We start from the raw sequence: 16,242 nt of genomic DNA, 5'->3' as shown, positions 1-16,242 counted from the left end.
CCCCACTAACAAGACCTGCTGATCCCGGACATAAGACGCCTTCCTCCCTCTCTCTAGATTTCTCTGCAGGAAATAATAGGTATATATACGGCGTATACTCATACTACAGTGGGGCCAGAAAAGAGCGGCCGCCCGCATCTATACATTATACAGGACATTCAGAGTGGGTGTCAGGAGTGACGCTCACTGTGATCTTTTCTTACCTGCAGGTACTACTGCTCCCAACATGGAGCACACTCTGTTCCATTCTTGGAGCTGTAGTACCTGAATTAATAGACAATTTGCAACAGGAGTCAGAAGTGCCACCAGCTGCGATCTCTCCATTAATGCAGGTACTACAGCTCCCACCATGGAGCAGAGTGTGCTCCATGTTGGGAGCAGTAGTACCTGCAGTTAAGGACAGATCACAGTGGTGTCGCTCCTGACACCCACTGCAATCGCCCTATCTATTGCAGACATGCGAGAAAGCCATTCGCATCTATACATTATACAGGATAATTGCAGCGGGTTTCACTAATGAAGAAATTTGTTATTTTTAATCGAGTCGAAGTTCTGATTTGAGAAAATTCGACTTTGTCTGATTCGATTCACTCATCTCTAACCATGATCACTTCCTCATGCAAAGAGTTCCATAGTCTCACTGCTCTTACAGTAAAAAAAAACAGTTTTCCTGTAGATGTAGAGGATGCTCCTTTGTTACAGATCCAGTCCTGGGTATAAATAGATAATAGGAGAGATCTTTGTACTACCCCCTAACATACTTATACATAGTTATTTGGGAGCCGCAAAACCATATTTATTTCTAAAATATATAACCCTAATTCTCATAATCTTTCTGTGTACTTTAGTCCTCCCATTCCCCTCATTATTCTGGTTGCCTGGCTTTAAATTCTCTCCAGCTCCACTATATCTTTCTTGTAGAATGGTTCACAGTGTTGTACACAGTATGTGTGGTCTGACTAATGATTTGTACAGTGGTAGAATGATTACTTTGTTGTGTATATACTTAAGTCTAAAGCTTCTTAACCCCTTAAAGGGGTATTCCAGGAAAAAACTTTTTTATATATATCAACTGGCTCCAGAAAGTTAAACAGATTTGTAAATTACTTCTATTAAAAAATCTTAATCCTTTCAGTACTTATGAGCTTCTGAAGTTAAGGTTGTTCTTTTCTGTCTAAGTGCTCTCTGATGACATGTGCCGTGGGAAACGCCCAGTTTAGAAGAGGTTTGCTATGGGGATTTGCTTCTAAACTGGGCGTTTCCCGAGACACGTGTCATCAGAGAGCACTTAGACAGAAAAGAACAACCTTAACTTCAGAAGCTCATAAGTACTGAAAGGATTACATTTTTTAATAGAAGTAATTTACAAATCTGTTTAACTTTCTGGAGCCAGTTGATATATAAAAAAAAGTTTTTTCCTGGATAACCCCTTTAAGTTTTGTAACTTTTGGGACTTCCGTTTCTACGCAGTACATTTTTGGGTAAAAATGAACACCTTATCTTTATTCTGTAGGTCCATGCGGTTAAAATGATATCCTACTTATATAGGTTTGATTTTGTCATACTTCTGGAAAAAATCATAACTACATGCAGGAAAATCTATACGTTTAAAAATGTCATCTTCTCACCCCTATTACTTTTTTATTTTTCTGCACACGGGGTGGTTTGAAGGCTCATTTTTTGCGCCGTGATCTGAAGGTTTTATCGGTACCATTTTTGTTTTGATTGGACTTTTTGATCGCTTTTTATACATTTTTTAATGTTATAAAAAGTGACCAAAAATACGCTATTTTGGACCTTGGAATTTTTTGTACGCCATTGACCGTGTGGTTTAATTAACAATATATTTTTTATAGATTTGACATTTACGCGATACCTCATATGTTTATTTTTATTTACACTGGTTGTTTTTTTTTTATTGGAAAAGAGGGGTGATTCAAACTTTTATTAGGGAAGGGGTTAAATCAAATTTTTTGAACACTTTTTTAAACTTTTTTTTTGCAGTGTTATAGCCCCCTTAGGGGACTATAACACTGCACACACAGATCTTTTACACTGATCACTGGCATGCATTAACATGCCATTGATCAGTGTTATCGGCGCTTGATTGCTCCTGCCTGGATCTCAGGCATGGAGCAGTCATTCGCCGATCGGACACCGAGGAGGCAGGTAGGGATCCTTCCAGTGTCCTGTAAGCTGTTCTGGATGCCGTAATTTTATGGCGGCGGTCCCGAACAGCCCAACTGAGCTGCCGGGATACTTTCAGTTTCACTTCGGACGGAGCGGTCAACTTTGATCACTGCATCTGAAGCATCACAATGATCGGTGATGTCCTGTATTAGCTGCGGGTCCCGGCCGTTGATGGCCGCCGAGACTGACCCAAGATGAAGCGGGGTCACCGCGCCACCCTGCGTTAAATCGTGGAAGCCGGTGCAGGACGTAAATATACTTCCTGGGTCGTTAAGGAGTTCAATTCTAAATTCCACAAATAACACCATACACAACATAAATAACATTTGATCATTCAAAAACATAAACAAGAATCCTTATATCTAAATAAATAGACATGATTGGAATAGCCCCACCAAAGCACCAGTGGATCCTCCAGCAGGTTGAAGCACTGTCAAAATAAGTGGCTAATATGAGAGGAATTTAAAGGTGTACTCCGGTGGAAAATATATTTTTTTCAAATTAGCTGGTTCCAGAGAGTTAAACAGATTTGTTAATTACTTCTATTAACCCCTTAAGGAATCAGCCCATTTGGGCCTTAAGGACTCAATTTTATTTTTACATTTTTGTTTTTTTCCTCCTCGCCTTCAAAAAATCATAACTCTTTTATATTTTCATCCACAGACTATTATGAGAGCTTGTTTTTTGCGCAACCAATTGTCCATTGTACTGCCATCACTCACTTTACCATAAAATGTATGGTGCAACCAAAAAATACTATTTGTGTGGGGAATTAAAAAGAAAACTACAATTTAGCAAATTTTGGAAGGTTTCGTTTTCACGCCGTACAATTTACGGTAAAAATTACATGTGTTTTTTATTCTTTGGGTCAATACAATTAAAATGATACCCATGATAGCATACTTTTCTATTACTGTTGCGCTTAAAAAAATTGCAAACTGTTTAACCAAATTAGTACGTTTAAAATCCCCCTATTTTGAAGACCTATAACTTTTCATTTTTCCTTATAAGCGGCTGTATGAGGGTATTTTTTTTAACCATGATCTGTACTTTTTACTGATACCATATTTGCTCATATAAAACTTTTAATACTTTTTTTTATAAATTTTTTGGGGAATAAAATGTTTTTTTTTTTACGTTCACGCCGTTCACCATATATTATTAACATTTTATTTTAATAGTTGGGATATTTACGCACGTGGTGATAACAAATATGTATTTAAAAAAAAATTTACACTTTTTGGGGGTGAAAGAGGGAAAATGGGACAATTTATGTTTTTATTGGGGGAGCGGGTTTTTCACATAATTTTTTAACTTTTTTTAACTTTTATTGTTACACTTTAATAGTCCCCATAGGGGACTATTTATAGCAATCATTCAATTGCTAATGCTGTTCAGTGCTGTGCATAGGACATAACACTGATCAGTATTATCGGTAATTTTCTGCTCTGGTCTGTTCGATCGCAGATCAGAGCAGAAGACCCATGGAAGGCAGTGGAGGCAGGTCAGGGGACCTCCGGCTGCCATGCTGGATGATCGCATCACTGCGGCAGCGCTGCGGGGGATCCGATCATCCGTTCAAAGTACCGCGATGCTGCAGATGCCATGATCTGTATTGATCACGGCATCAGAGGGGTTAATGGTGGACATCAGCGCGATCACGGATGTCCGCCATTACGGGCGGGTCCCTGGCTGTACGGGCTGTACGTCCTGGTATGTTAAGTACCCGTTCACCAGGACGTACATTTACGTCCTGCGTCGTTAAGGGGTTAAAAAAAATCTTAATCCTTCCAGTACTTATTAACTGCTGTATACTACAGAGGAAGTTGAGTTGTTCTTTTTAGTCTTAACACAGTGCGTTATTTTATGATGGGAGATAGTAATGGGAGAAATAGTACATGCACTATTTCTTCCGTTCAATCTCCCGTCACAAAATAATGCCCGTTATGAATAACGGTTGATAACAGGTTAAAACGGCTATTAGAAAAATCCCATAGACTATTTTGGGATTTTCTAACGTATGTTAGGGATTTTCTAATGGCGGTTTAACCCCGTGATCACCTGCTACTTTATAACGGGTGTTATATAACGAGTACTTTTCATAATGTGAAAGCAGCCTAACATGGAGCTATCTTTGGCAACCAATCAATTGCCCTAGGGTGTATTTTTGTGCACACAAAATCATTTTGGTCTTACTAACCATATCTTCTGTGTGCGCAATGAAAACACAGTTATATTTCATTCAATAGTGTACATATTCATATGTTTGATAACGATGGATGCTGGATGGAAATGTTTCTTCAGGTGGGCACAAGGAGCACCATTTGGCACTGCATGTGGTTCAGCTGAAGTGTTAATACTAAAGACTACAGCAATATGTTGTTCTGTTACATACAGTAAATAAACAAATACAGTAAGTATCCAAGTCCTAATTTATAAGGTGTAGTTCTCAAAACAAAATACTGTGGTATGTATTTACTGTTCATAATAGATAAAAGGGAATGTTACAGAACTAAAAATTCATTATTTCCCTTTTATTTCTGTTTTGTGTAACATATCAGTTTAAACAAATGGATCTAACGTTATTTTCTCTATAAACAATTCTGAATCAGTTAAATTGTAAACTATTTATTAATTAAAGCAATCTAAATAATAGCATCCACATCTATCCAATTGGCTTCCAAGCTTTCCCTCTGACAGCCTGCTAAATGGTATCCTGGAGTGGAGAACATTACATAATTAATTACCTAACAGTCAATGTCTGAAACACAGCTTGGAAAAAAGAAAGTGCTGACAGAATGAAATTCACATTCTACTGCCTCTCCCAATTTACAGGAGAACGGGAAATCATGAACAATTGATACACTCGGTTAGCTTCCATCATGGAGAGTGAGTTCACATGTAGCCTTAGGGGTATCCTATACAGTTTAACACTGAAAATAAAAGGTAATGTTCTTGGCAAAGAGCTTGAGGGATTAAATTTGTGAGGCTGGCAGCGGCCCTGAATTGTAGTCAATAAAATGGAGCAAATAGTAATTTTACTGTGCAAGTTCTGCCCAATGAGTCAGGCATTTGTGAAGTAAACCATGTAAATAGAAAATATTGCTTAACTCTCTCTTCCTGAGGAACAGTTGCTTGCTTGATTCCCTATGGCATTCGGCTGCCTTGTTTAGCTAAATGAAAGTCTAATGTCATCTAGGAGCCAGCAAATCGTAAAACAGCAAGCTAATATAAAGAGAGGAGGAGTACATGTAAATGAGTTCTACAGATGCAATAAAGGGTTCTGAATAATAAAGCAGTTCACAATTCCCTTCATATCATTCCAAATCACTGATGTAAAATGGGAATTAAAGTACTAGGATAAAATCATACAATTTACTTTATTTATAACATGCAATCTTTATGTAAATTGGTAATTTGGTGTCAGCCTGAGGCTGTAAGGTCACCTTGTTGAGGGGCAAAATTGCATCCAATTTTAATTTATGTCCAAGTATGTCATTGCAGCAGACTAGGTCATAGGCTTCTATCAGTGACCAAAACATCATAGACAATGACAGACATCATCGATCACACTGATGCCTTCCATTAACTATTTCGATGCCCAGATCACAGTATCTAAATCAGTTCCTGTGGTAAGTTATCTCATTGGACCACCAGCATCCCGATTGGGGGAGTCCAATGAGTGAAAATGGCACCTGGAGTTAGTTTCACCTGCTCTGTATGGTCTGCCTTCTGGCAGACTGTACAAGTGGATTGCCTATATTACTTTTTTTTTAAAGTATTTATTTAAGTTTTGCAATTAAAGATAACAAACATTGCCTACATGGCAAGATATCAAAACAAGAAACAGAGAGAACAGCACTCCCCAAAGGACCCAGTGAGCCTCAGTAAACAATAGGAAGGAGATAAGGCATACCAAAAAGGATCAGCAATGTGCACAGAGGGCAACCCCGAGAATAGTCTTGACACAGACAGACAACCAGTCACACAAACATGCACACGTCCCCCCCCCCCCCACTCCCACCCCGGCACCAACCAGACAAATACATTCCATAAGGACCTAATGACTCCATCCAGCTGGCAGATCAGATGACTCCGCCAACAACAGCCAGGGGGTCCACACCATATCAAACTTCTTCAGGTACTTACGACTAACATAAAGAGCCTGATACAACGGAACATATTTATTCACCAAGGCTTTCCAATGAGACAGTGGAGGGGCGCGGATGTATCCTTCCAAGTCATGACCACTACCTTACGGGCACAGAAAAACAAGAAACAAATTAACAACTGTCTATGAGTACTGGAAACCAAATCATTAATCACCCCAATAAGCATACCATAGGGCTAAATACTAAAGGAAAGTCCAGGTGGTCAACCAAGAAAGCCATCACCTCCCTCCAAAAGACTGCAATAACCGGGCATTCCCAAAGTGCATGCATGAAGGTGCCAACCTCCAAAGAATATCTAAAACAGAGATCAGATGGAGACAATCCAATCCGCTTAAGCTTAGCAGGGGTATAATACAGCCGTAAAACATATCTAGATTGGATCAGCATGTCCCTGCTACTGACCACAGAGCATAATATGAGCTCTCCACCTCTTTCCATTGACATTCCGTCAGATCTGGTATATCAGCCACCCATTTAGAGAAGGCAAGGGAGAAAGGGCAGGACCCAAGCAACTGGAGAAGGGCATAGGACTGGGTGAGAGGTTTAGAGAGATCCGTGGTGCCCAGAAGAAGCTCCACCTCAGAGAAAACCAGAGTAAACTCCAGGGAGCCAAACTGCGCCTGAACAGCATGCCTAAGCTGAAAATACCTAAACAGGTCATTCCCAGGGATGCCATAGCGTTCCTGCATTTACGCGAAGGATAAGGAAACCTGATCCTCCCGGAACAAGTGGGTGACAAATTTAACTCCATGAGTACCCCAAAAACTGGCCTCCTGTAACCCATGCAGGTGAGGCAAATGAACATTCCCCCACAAGGGTGCCCTAGGAGATACCAGAGGCTGTGGAAATTTACTCAACACCATTGACCACACCTTAGCTACAGTGAACAAAGGAATAGGAAAGGATGAGTTAGAGTGATACCTGTATAGTGTATTGGATAAAGCTTCATATGATCCCATAAAGGCACCAGCCAGGGCCGTCGACGAGTTCAATAGATCCAGGTAGAGCCACCACGCTGCATATAACAATTGGGAGGCAAGAAAATAGTTATACACATCTGGAGCAGCCAAGCCACCACACTGCTTGGAGGCCTGGAGAAGGGCCCAACCGAGTCTGGGGATTGCCTATATTACTGATCAGTGCTATGCCTATGTATCAAACGACTGCTGTAAATAGTCCCTTGAGGGTGCTTAAAAAATGTAAAAACAAAGCAATAAAGAGTTTTAAAAAAATTAACCCCCCCTCCCCTTTTCCCATGTTACAAATAAAAAAACCTGAATAAACATTTATGGCATTTCCCCATGCAGAAATAACCGAAATATAAATTTGTAGGGATGCACCGATATATCGGCGGCTGATACATATCGGCAGAAAATAGCTATTTTGGGGAAATGCCGAAACAACAAAAAATTTGCCGATAATGACCCACCTCCCCTGCCCACTCACAGCACAAGTTACAAACACTGCCAGTGCCAGAGGCGTAGCGTGGGGGTGCAGGGGGGGCCGGCCGCACCGGGCGCAACATCTGGGGGGGCACGCTCTCCCGGATAGGAATACTTCTTTTTATGTGCCCAGGTCGGCTCCCGTGTATGGCTGCAGGCGGGGGCCAGCCAGAGCATATAAAGACTAATACTGTATACTAAAAACCAGGGGGCCTCCAGCTGTTGTGAAACTACAACTCCCAGCATGCCCGGACTGGCAAAGGCTGTCTGGGAGTTGTAGTTTCACAACAGCTAGAGGCCCCCTGGTTTTTAGTATACAGTATTAGTTTTTATATGCTCTGGTCGGCCCCCGCTTGCAGCCACACACGGGAGCCGGCCCGGGCACATAAAAAGAAGTATTCCTATCCCGGACATCCCTGTGTCTCTTTTCGGGACATAAGGATGTCCGCCGGTCACTCACCATTCCCCGGCCAGCGCGTCCTCCTTCGGTCCTTCGCTTCTCCGCCTCTATGGTTGTACGCACGGCACGGGACGTCCCGTGTATACAACCATAGAGACGCAGGAGGACCGCAGGATCGTCGCAGGAGAAGGCGCGCTGGCCGGGGCCTGGTAAGTGACCGGCGGCACGTCATCTTCTTCAGTGTTCCGGTCACTGCTCCTCCGGTCCCGGCACCTACTGCTATGGTCCATAGGCCATAGCAGTAGATGTGACCCCGGGCCGGAGAAGCGGTGACCGGATCACTGTGGGGGCAGCAGTAGAGACATATAGCCTCCAGCCATACACTGTATATGGCTGGAAGCTGTATGTCTGTGGGGTTGGGGGAAGCTGCCTACTATTGTGGGGGAACTGCTGACCTAATGTGGGGGGGAGCTGTCTACAAATGTGGGGGGAGCTGCCTAATATTGTTGGGGGGAGCTGCCTAATATTGTGGGGGAACTGCCTACTATTGTGGGGAACCTGCCTACTATTGTGGGGGAAACGGTGACCTAATGTGGGGGAGCTGCCTACTATTGTGGGGGAACTGCTACTATTGTGGGGGAGCTGCCTACTATTGTTGGGGAGCTGCCTATTAATGTGGGGGAGCTGCCTACTATTGTGGGGGAGCTGCCTACTATTGTTGGGGAGCTGCCTATTAATGTGGGGGAGCTGCCTACTATTGTGGGGGAGCTGCCTACTATTGTGGGGGAGCTGCCTACTATTGTGGGGGAGCTGCATATTAATGTGGGGGAACTCCCGACCTAATGTGGGGGAACTCCCGACCTAATGTGGGGGAATCTAATCTAGGAAATAAAGAAAGTGGTCCATATATAGGACTGAGGTGCCTTATTAAAATATAACTTTTAATTGTTAATCGCTAAAATATGTTAAACTTATTAAATTATAGTGCTCAAATAGTGCAACCAAGCAAAAAGACAATCAAATCAACACTTAAGAGCTACTAATTAGCATATGGCGCTCATATATCGACCTAGTATCATAGTCAAAACTGTAACAAACAGTAGTTGTCAACATGCCACCATATCGTGACTGATACTCTAGAAACAGAAAATTCCAATCAGATATTGGTTAGAGTCCCTTGTCCCAATGCGTTTCCATGGGGGGAACTGGTAAATAACTTTGTTCCCCCCACTTCATCAGGGGACTATGAGTCAGCATTATATGTTAGAGAACGATTATCAGAAAAGCAATCTCTTATATGGAGACACAGATGTTATGTACTCCAAATGAAAACAAATTATGTACAAAAGACCACACTTAAAACCAGTGTGTTACTGCCAGGGTCTCTATAGTAGCAACCTAGAAATAAAAAAAAATACATGGAAATCTCCCTTAGCAATATGTTGTAACTCACCAGGGATCATGCCTAACAGGGGTTTAGGGCTTGTACTCACGGTCTTTTGTGGATATTGGGCTAGCTTGAGAGACCACCGGATGCTGTGAAGGCAATATGCCCTCATTTAATATATGTAAAAGCGCCATGCAAACAAGTATGTGATAAAGAGATCATAATTCTGGTCCGGATATACTTACAGTTAGTTGATAGATATGCACACAAAACGCTGCAATGGCAGCGAGTACCGGAGCGGAGTCCGGAGCTGGTGCGTGTATGGTGAACACGCTGGCGTCTAACTGAAGCCTGCTCGCACCCTATTTACGTAATTGGAGGGGGCTCCCTATGACGCCGTTACTAGGGGCGCGGCCTCCCTATCAATCATGAGAACGCCGTTCTAAGGATTGAAGCATATTCAGATGTCGGGTGCGGTAGCTATCAGAGGTACAAATAGTAGATAAAATTGACAATATTCCTGACTTAGGCTAAAGTATAGGACTAATAACTATGGGCAAATTAAATCCCCGCAAAATCACATGTGTGATTATTGAAACCTACATGATATAACGACCTCCCTATCCAAAGGTGTCAGATGCCAGCCAATTTATGATATAACTGGCTATAATACAATGTATAATTATCTCATGCAAAAAAAATTTTAGTTTTTTGTTTTTTTATTATTAACTGAAATGTTAAACTTTAATGTGTTAGTGTGACAAGTTGATATTAGAATATTCAGCCTGGGGATAGAGGCATGCACCAACAACAACAGAGGGGGGTACTAATAGTACATTGCATGGAGCATCAAGTGGGGATCCCTCCGCAGGATTGGCGACACATCAGCAATAAGGCAAATGGATACTCTATTGGAAGATTATATATATCCATATATGGATAATTTTAACAGTGCTAGATACTGACAATACCCCAAACTGTATAGAGGATGCTGGCTCACTGTATAGGAGTTATATAGGAGGAATCTAATCTAATGAGCGGAGCGCTGCATTTTACCAGAAGATGGGGAGAAGTCATTTTCGGTTTCGGTATCGGTTTCGGCCGGATATTTTCTTATTATTTCGGTTTCGTTTTTGTTCTGAAATTTCCATTTCGGTGCACCTCTATTAATTTGTAATGGTAATGATCCAATACGGTGAATGGCGTAAACATAAAAAAAATACTTTATAATAATTTATTTACTGAACAAATGTACTACTATCTATGAAATTTATTGCACTTTCCAACCTATTCCTCTCCATTGGCTACAGAAAACACCTCCTACTAAAGTCCAGGGGTGGAAAAAAACTCAAATATACAGACTAGAAGAAATGTCTAGCTTGGACCCTTTTAAGCATGATGTCTTCGGGGAGATTTGGAGCCTCACAAAAATATCTTCAGCAGATTTCATCCACATCTGCCTAATTCCAAACCTACAGCACTACTTCCCCATTCCTATTTTCTATACTGAAGGTAAATGTAAGCCCTACAGAAGCAGTCCTTTCATTCATCCATTTATTAATGGGCACTAGGCATTCCTCTTCATCTGGCCACTTATATGTTATGCACATGTTTAAACCTGTTGTTTTTATAGGGGTCCTCTATTTTCCCCCTTGCTCTTAATGGGTACATCTCTAACGTCTCTCCGCAACCTCCATATTATCAGTGATGCCTTTCTACAGCTTTATTTGTGGATGTGGTAATAACTGCCTATGTAATACACTTAGACATAAACTGGACCGTTGATGTTATTAAAGAGTTAATAAAAAAAATAAACATAGAATGTATCGACAGATAAAAACCATTTGGCCCATTTAGTCTGCCCAATACTCTGAATACTATGAATAGTTCCTGATCTTATCTTATTTGTGCTTTTTTTAAATGCACAAAAATAAATAAAAACACAAAAGAATGTAAACAGCATCACTTCTAGTGTACAGTCTTCTTTCTTCTTTAGTTCTTCCTCTAGTGACCATAACATCATTAGAGGTGAAGCTACAGAATCAAGAAGACTGTGTACAGGAACTCGGACAGGTAGGTGTGATATACAGTATACAGCTATCTACTGTACATAGATGACTGTCTACGATATGTTCCATAATGAGTTAAATAGGGATGCTCAGCATCCCTAACTAACCCCTTGAGTGCTGGGCCGGCACAAAACCCCTTAGCCCAGTATCGTTTGACACAAATGGATGATGTATATACATCGCTGGATAGTGTGCCCCAAAGATTTAATGAGTGATGCAGTGCATCCCTCCTTAACTCTTTCCTGGTGGTATAGGAGGTATACAATGTATAACCCCATCCTAGCTGAGCTCTAAAGTCAATGACATCTCAGAGCAGGGACTCCCGACAACTCAGAGTCCAGGCCCCAGTGCCCTATACAGTGCTGCTCTGGGAAGTGTTGTATAGTATATGACAGTCATATAAGTGTGCTGGTGCGCTGCACCTGACACATTTATCATGCTTATGCCTGGACATGTGTATATGCATTGCCTGCAGTGCAAATCAATATGTGGCAGGCGAGCCAAAATATCCATAAGTCACAGCCTTTTGATACATGCTGGACAGCCAGCCAGCAAAATTGATGGTCCGAGACCTTGGTGTAAAACACATTTTCCCATCTTGGGTAGAATACAAAGGATTTACATAAGGTGCCATCACTATAAGAATGACACAGTTAGGGGATGTTGACAGGTGGGTTTATGTTTTTTTTATTCTTAACTCACCCTCCTGAGCCATTTGCAGGCGATCCAAAAGATCCATAAGGCACAGCCTCTTGACACACGCCAGCCAGCTGCGCCTGTGAAAATGATGGTATGTCTTTGTGTGATTTAAAAATTAAGTCAGTTTTGGAGACATTAGGACAGGAAAGAAAAAAAAGATGGTCGCATGTTGAGACTGCTCCTGCTCCACTGACCACACGTCTGCTCTTAACCTACCCTGGCGACCCTGCCTGCTTATGGGGAAGAACTCCCGCAAGCCCAGGAACCCTTCTGCGCCTGCCAAGTCTGTTTTTTTTGCCGCCAGTGGCATCCAGCGCTACCTCCAGCTACCCCTCGACTCAGCTCCCTCCTCCCTGGCAGCCATCTCGGGACCTGCGCTCCCGATCCCTCAGCGGTCCCCAGCTTCGCTCACCCCCCCCCCCCTGCTGCTTCCAGATGCTGGAGCCCTTGGTGGGATTCCCGTGCCTGTCCCCGCCGGCTTCCGCAGCTCCGCTCCCACCTGAAGCACCGTACTGTCTGCCTGGGGGCTATGCTGCAGCAGTGACACCGGAGCTCCTTCCTGCTGCAGTCTCCCTTGCTGGGGCCTCTCCTCTGACTCCTGTGCTGCGGCCACGAGCGGTGAGTGACACTGGGGGCTCACCTCCAGCTGCTGCTGTGCTCCCAGGGGCTGCTTTGGTGCCCCCTCCTGCCATCTCCTCCTCATCCTCTCCCAGTGAAGTGTCAGAGGCTCCATCCTGGGCCTCACTGGTGAAGACCTGGAAATCTCCCCCTGCAGGCTCTCCAGCTACTCCTCACTGCTCAGCCTTCCCCTCCTCCGTGCCTGCAGCTACAGGCCCTGAGTTGTGCTCCATCAGACAGCTCCCTCAAGCTTAATCAGCTGCTGTTGCCCTAGTGCATTCCCCCTCTACTCCCCTGGACCCTCTTGCTGTGGCCTACACTCCGTCTGCCTCTCCCAATCTGCAACGTTATCGGCAGACCCCCATGTTGTCCTCCGGAGCCCCCCATCTGTATCCTCTGGGGACTCATCCCCCGCCCCATGAGCCTTTGGCGTCAGCTAGATCAGCGCCTGCTTCTGTGAACTGGGATGCCGCTCCAGAGTCTGATTTGCCCTGCTCGGGACTGTTGCTACCTGCTTCTGCCTTCCCTGATCTCAGCCAGCTCTTGTCCCAAATTCCAACCAAGGATTACTTCCGCTCCCTGATTGCTGAGGTTAGGGATGCCAGCTGGGCAGAGATCTCTTTGATGCGTCAGGATCTTCAGCATATTTCTAACCGGGTGAATGGCTTAGATGATGCCCAAGACCAAACTAGGGCTTACATTGCTCATCTGCACTCTACTATTGCATCCCAAAGGGACTTTCTTGGGGACCTCCGCTCATGTTGAGGACTCGAACCATAGAGGGCGGCATAATAATATCAGGGTGCGAGGTCTGCCGGAGGCTGCCCGTGAGGAGGACCCATTTGTCACTCTGGAGGCTATCTTCAACCTTATCCTCAGTGAACCTGTTACGCACAAGATCAAACTGGACAGAGCCCATAGAGCACTTCGGCCTAAATCCGCCTCAGGTGCCCCGAGAGATGTAATTTGCTGCGTGCACGACTTTCAAGTTAAGGAGGCTATCATGGCCAAGTCCCGGTCCCTGCAAACTTTTGACTTTGATGGAGCCCCTATTCAATTCTACCAGGATCTCTCCTGGGTAACTCTCAGGAAGAGGCAACTGCTGCAACCCCTCCTAAAAGTCCTTCGATCTCACCATGTGCCATACAGATGGACCTTCCCATTTGGACTGCATGCCTGCAGAGATGGTTGCTCTGCTGTCTTCCGCTCCTACGTGGATCTCCAAACCTTCTGCTCTACCTTGGAATTGCCGTTTCCCAGATGGTGGACTGGGATCTGATGTCTCCCCCACCCCCTCTGCCCCCTGTGTGGCAGCCTGTCCGTTCCCGTCGGGCTGGCTCCCAGAAGAAGTCCCCTCCTCAGGCTTTGAGGGTCTCCCCTAGAGCTCCCCCCTGAACTGCTGACTGAGTCCTATGTTTTTCTGAGTTACTCTAGGTTTGGGACTTTTTTGGGTTCCTGGCCCCCCCCCTGGGCCCTCCCCCGTCTGCACTTTTCACCTTGTTGCTAATTATTCCCTGGTCTTACAGTGTTTATGCATTTTATGGTCACCAGTGGTTTTTGTTTTCCTGTGTTCTCTTGCTATGGCCTTGGAATAGGGCGCTTACTCTTCCGGTGGTTGTTCCTTGGCGTTGTTCTTCTATGACCCCTCTCGAGGCCGTAGCAATGGACTGCCCATGCTCTGGTCCTTGGTCCACTTCGGTGGTCTTGGCCTCCGCATTGGCGTATTAGTCAATGGTTTATTTTATTGCTAACTGTTGTCTTTTCTTTGTTTTTCGGTGTCTTGTATGTTGTTGTCTGTTGGTGTAGCCTCTTGTTTCCTCCTGTTTCTCTTCTTTTTTTTTGTATTTTTTCCTGCCTTAGGTTGTTCCTTTCTGCTGCCTTTCCTCGTATTCAAGGTCAGCCGGAGGTCCCTCCATTGCTGCATGACGACCCTCTCGACTACTCTTGTGAGTATGCTCTACTTGAGCTCCCTGCCTTTTCTCTTTATCCGTCATCCGTCAGTGCGTCTCCTTCAAAGTTAAGGGTCTGAACTCCCCCTCAAAGAGGCATTTATTACAGAGGGAATTAGTCAGGCTCCGTGCTGACATTGTCTTTCTCCAGGAGACGCACTTTGATCATTCTGGAACCTTTCAATTTCTTCAGCATCGCTTTCCCGAGACGTACTCTGCTGTCTCTGACAGGAAGTTTCCTGGTGTAGCCATTCTGGTTTCCAGGTTCTGCCCGCTTCAGGTTTCTTCCTCCTTTCTTGATCCCCAGGGGCGTTTTGTTGTTTTGGAGGGTAGTTTGGGTGGGGTCCCGCTTCTCTTGTATAATGTCTATGCTCCCAATACTTCTCAAATCCCCTCCCTACGTAGGGTCCTGGCTAGACTTCATAAACTTCCTTCCTCTGCGTTGTTGCTGGGAGGGGACTTTAATCTATCTTCTCCCCATTCCTGGACCGTCATTCTCTCACAGGTGCTCCTCCCATTCCGGCCCAGTTGCGCTTAGCCTCCATTTTTCCTCAGCTTATTCGTGCTTCGTCGCGGTATGACCTGTGGCGTATCAACCACCCCAAGGAGTGCTCCTTTAGTTTTTACTCTCACCCTTATAAACTGCATACACGCATTGATTATTTTTTCGGGAACCTCCCCATGGTGCGCATGCTCTCCGCAGCCTCCCTCGATCCCATTTCCTGGTCTGATCACTGCCCCGTGCTCCTTTCTTTCTCATCTTCCTCTTCTTCTCTCGTGCTTGCCACTGGAGACTGAATGACTCCCTCCTCAAATCTCTGCCTTCCCGGGAGTCGATACAGAAGTGTATCACTGATTATTTCACTGATAATGAGGGCTCGGTTCCCTCCCAGGCTATTCTCTGGGAGGCCCATAAGTCCATTTTACGTGGTCATTGTATAGCCTTGGGCTCCAAACTTAAGCGTGATGCTCTGGCGCGCTCCTGGGAACTCCGGGCGCAAACTGCCCGCCTAGAGGCTCTCTTGCTGTCTGCTCTCTCCCTATCAACCTTGCAGAGCCTGGTGGCTGCCCGATCGCGGTTGGGTGACCTGGTCCTTCATAGAGTTGAGCATCAATTGCTGTTTGCAAGGCAACGCTTCTATGAGAAGGGTAATAAGGCACATACCATGTTGGCCAGGTGCCTCCGTGTCCAGGCGGTGGCTCAATCTCCCTCGGCTCTTAAAGATCCTGATGTCCTCCACTATCATCCTGCTGATATCTCTCGCCTCTTTGTTAACTACTACACTAAACTTTATTCTCTTCCCTCCCAACTCCCG

Source organism: Hyla sarda, chromosome 8 (assembly GCF_029499605.1).
Source record: "Hyla sarda isolate aHylSar1 chromosome 8, aHylSar1.hap1, whole genome shotgun sequence".
NCBI lineage: Eukaryota > Metazoa > Chordata > Amphibia > Anura > Hylidae > Hyla > Hyla sarda.
The sequence above is the reverse complement of the archived record's forward strand: the minus strand, read 5'-3'. Positions refer to the sequence as shown.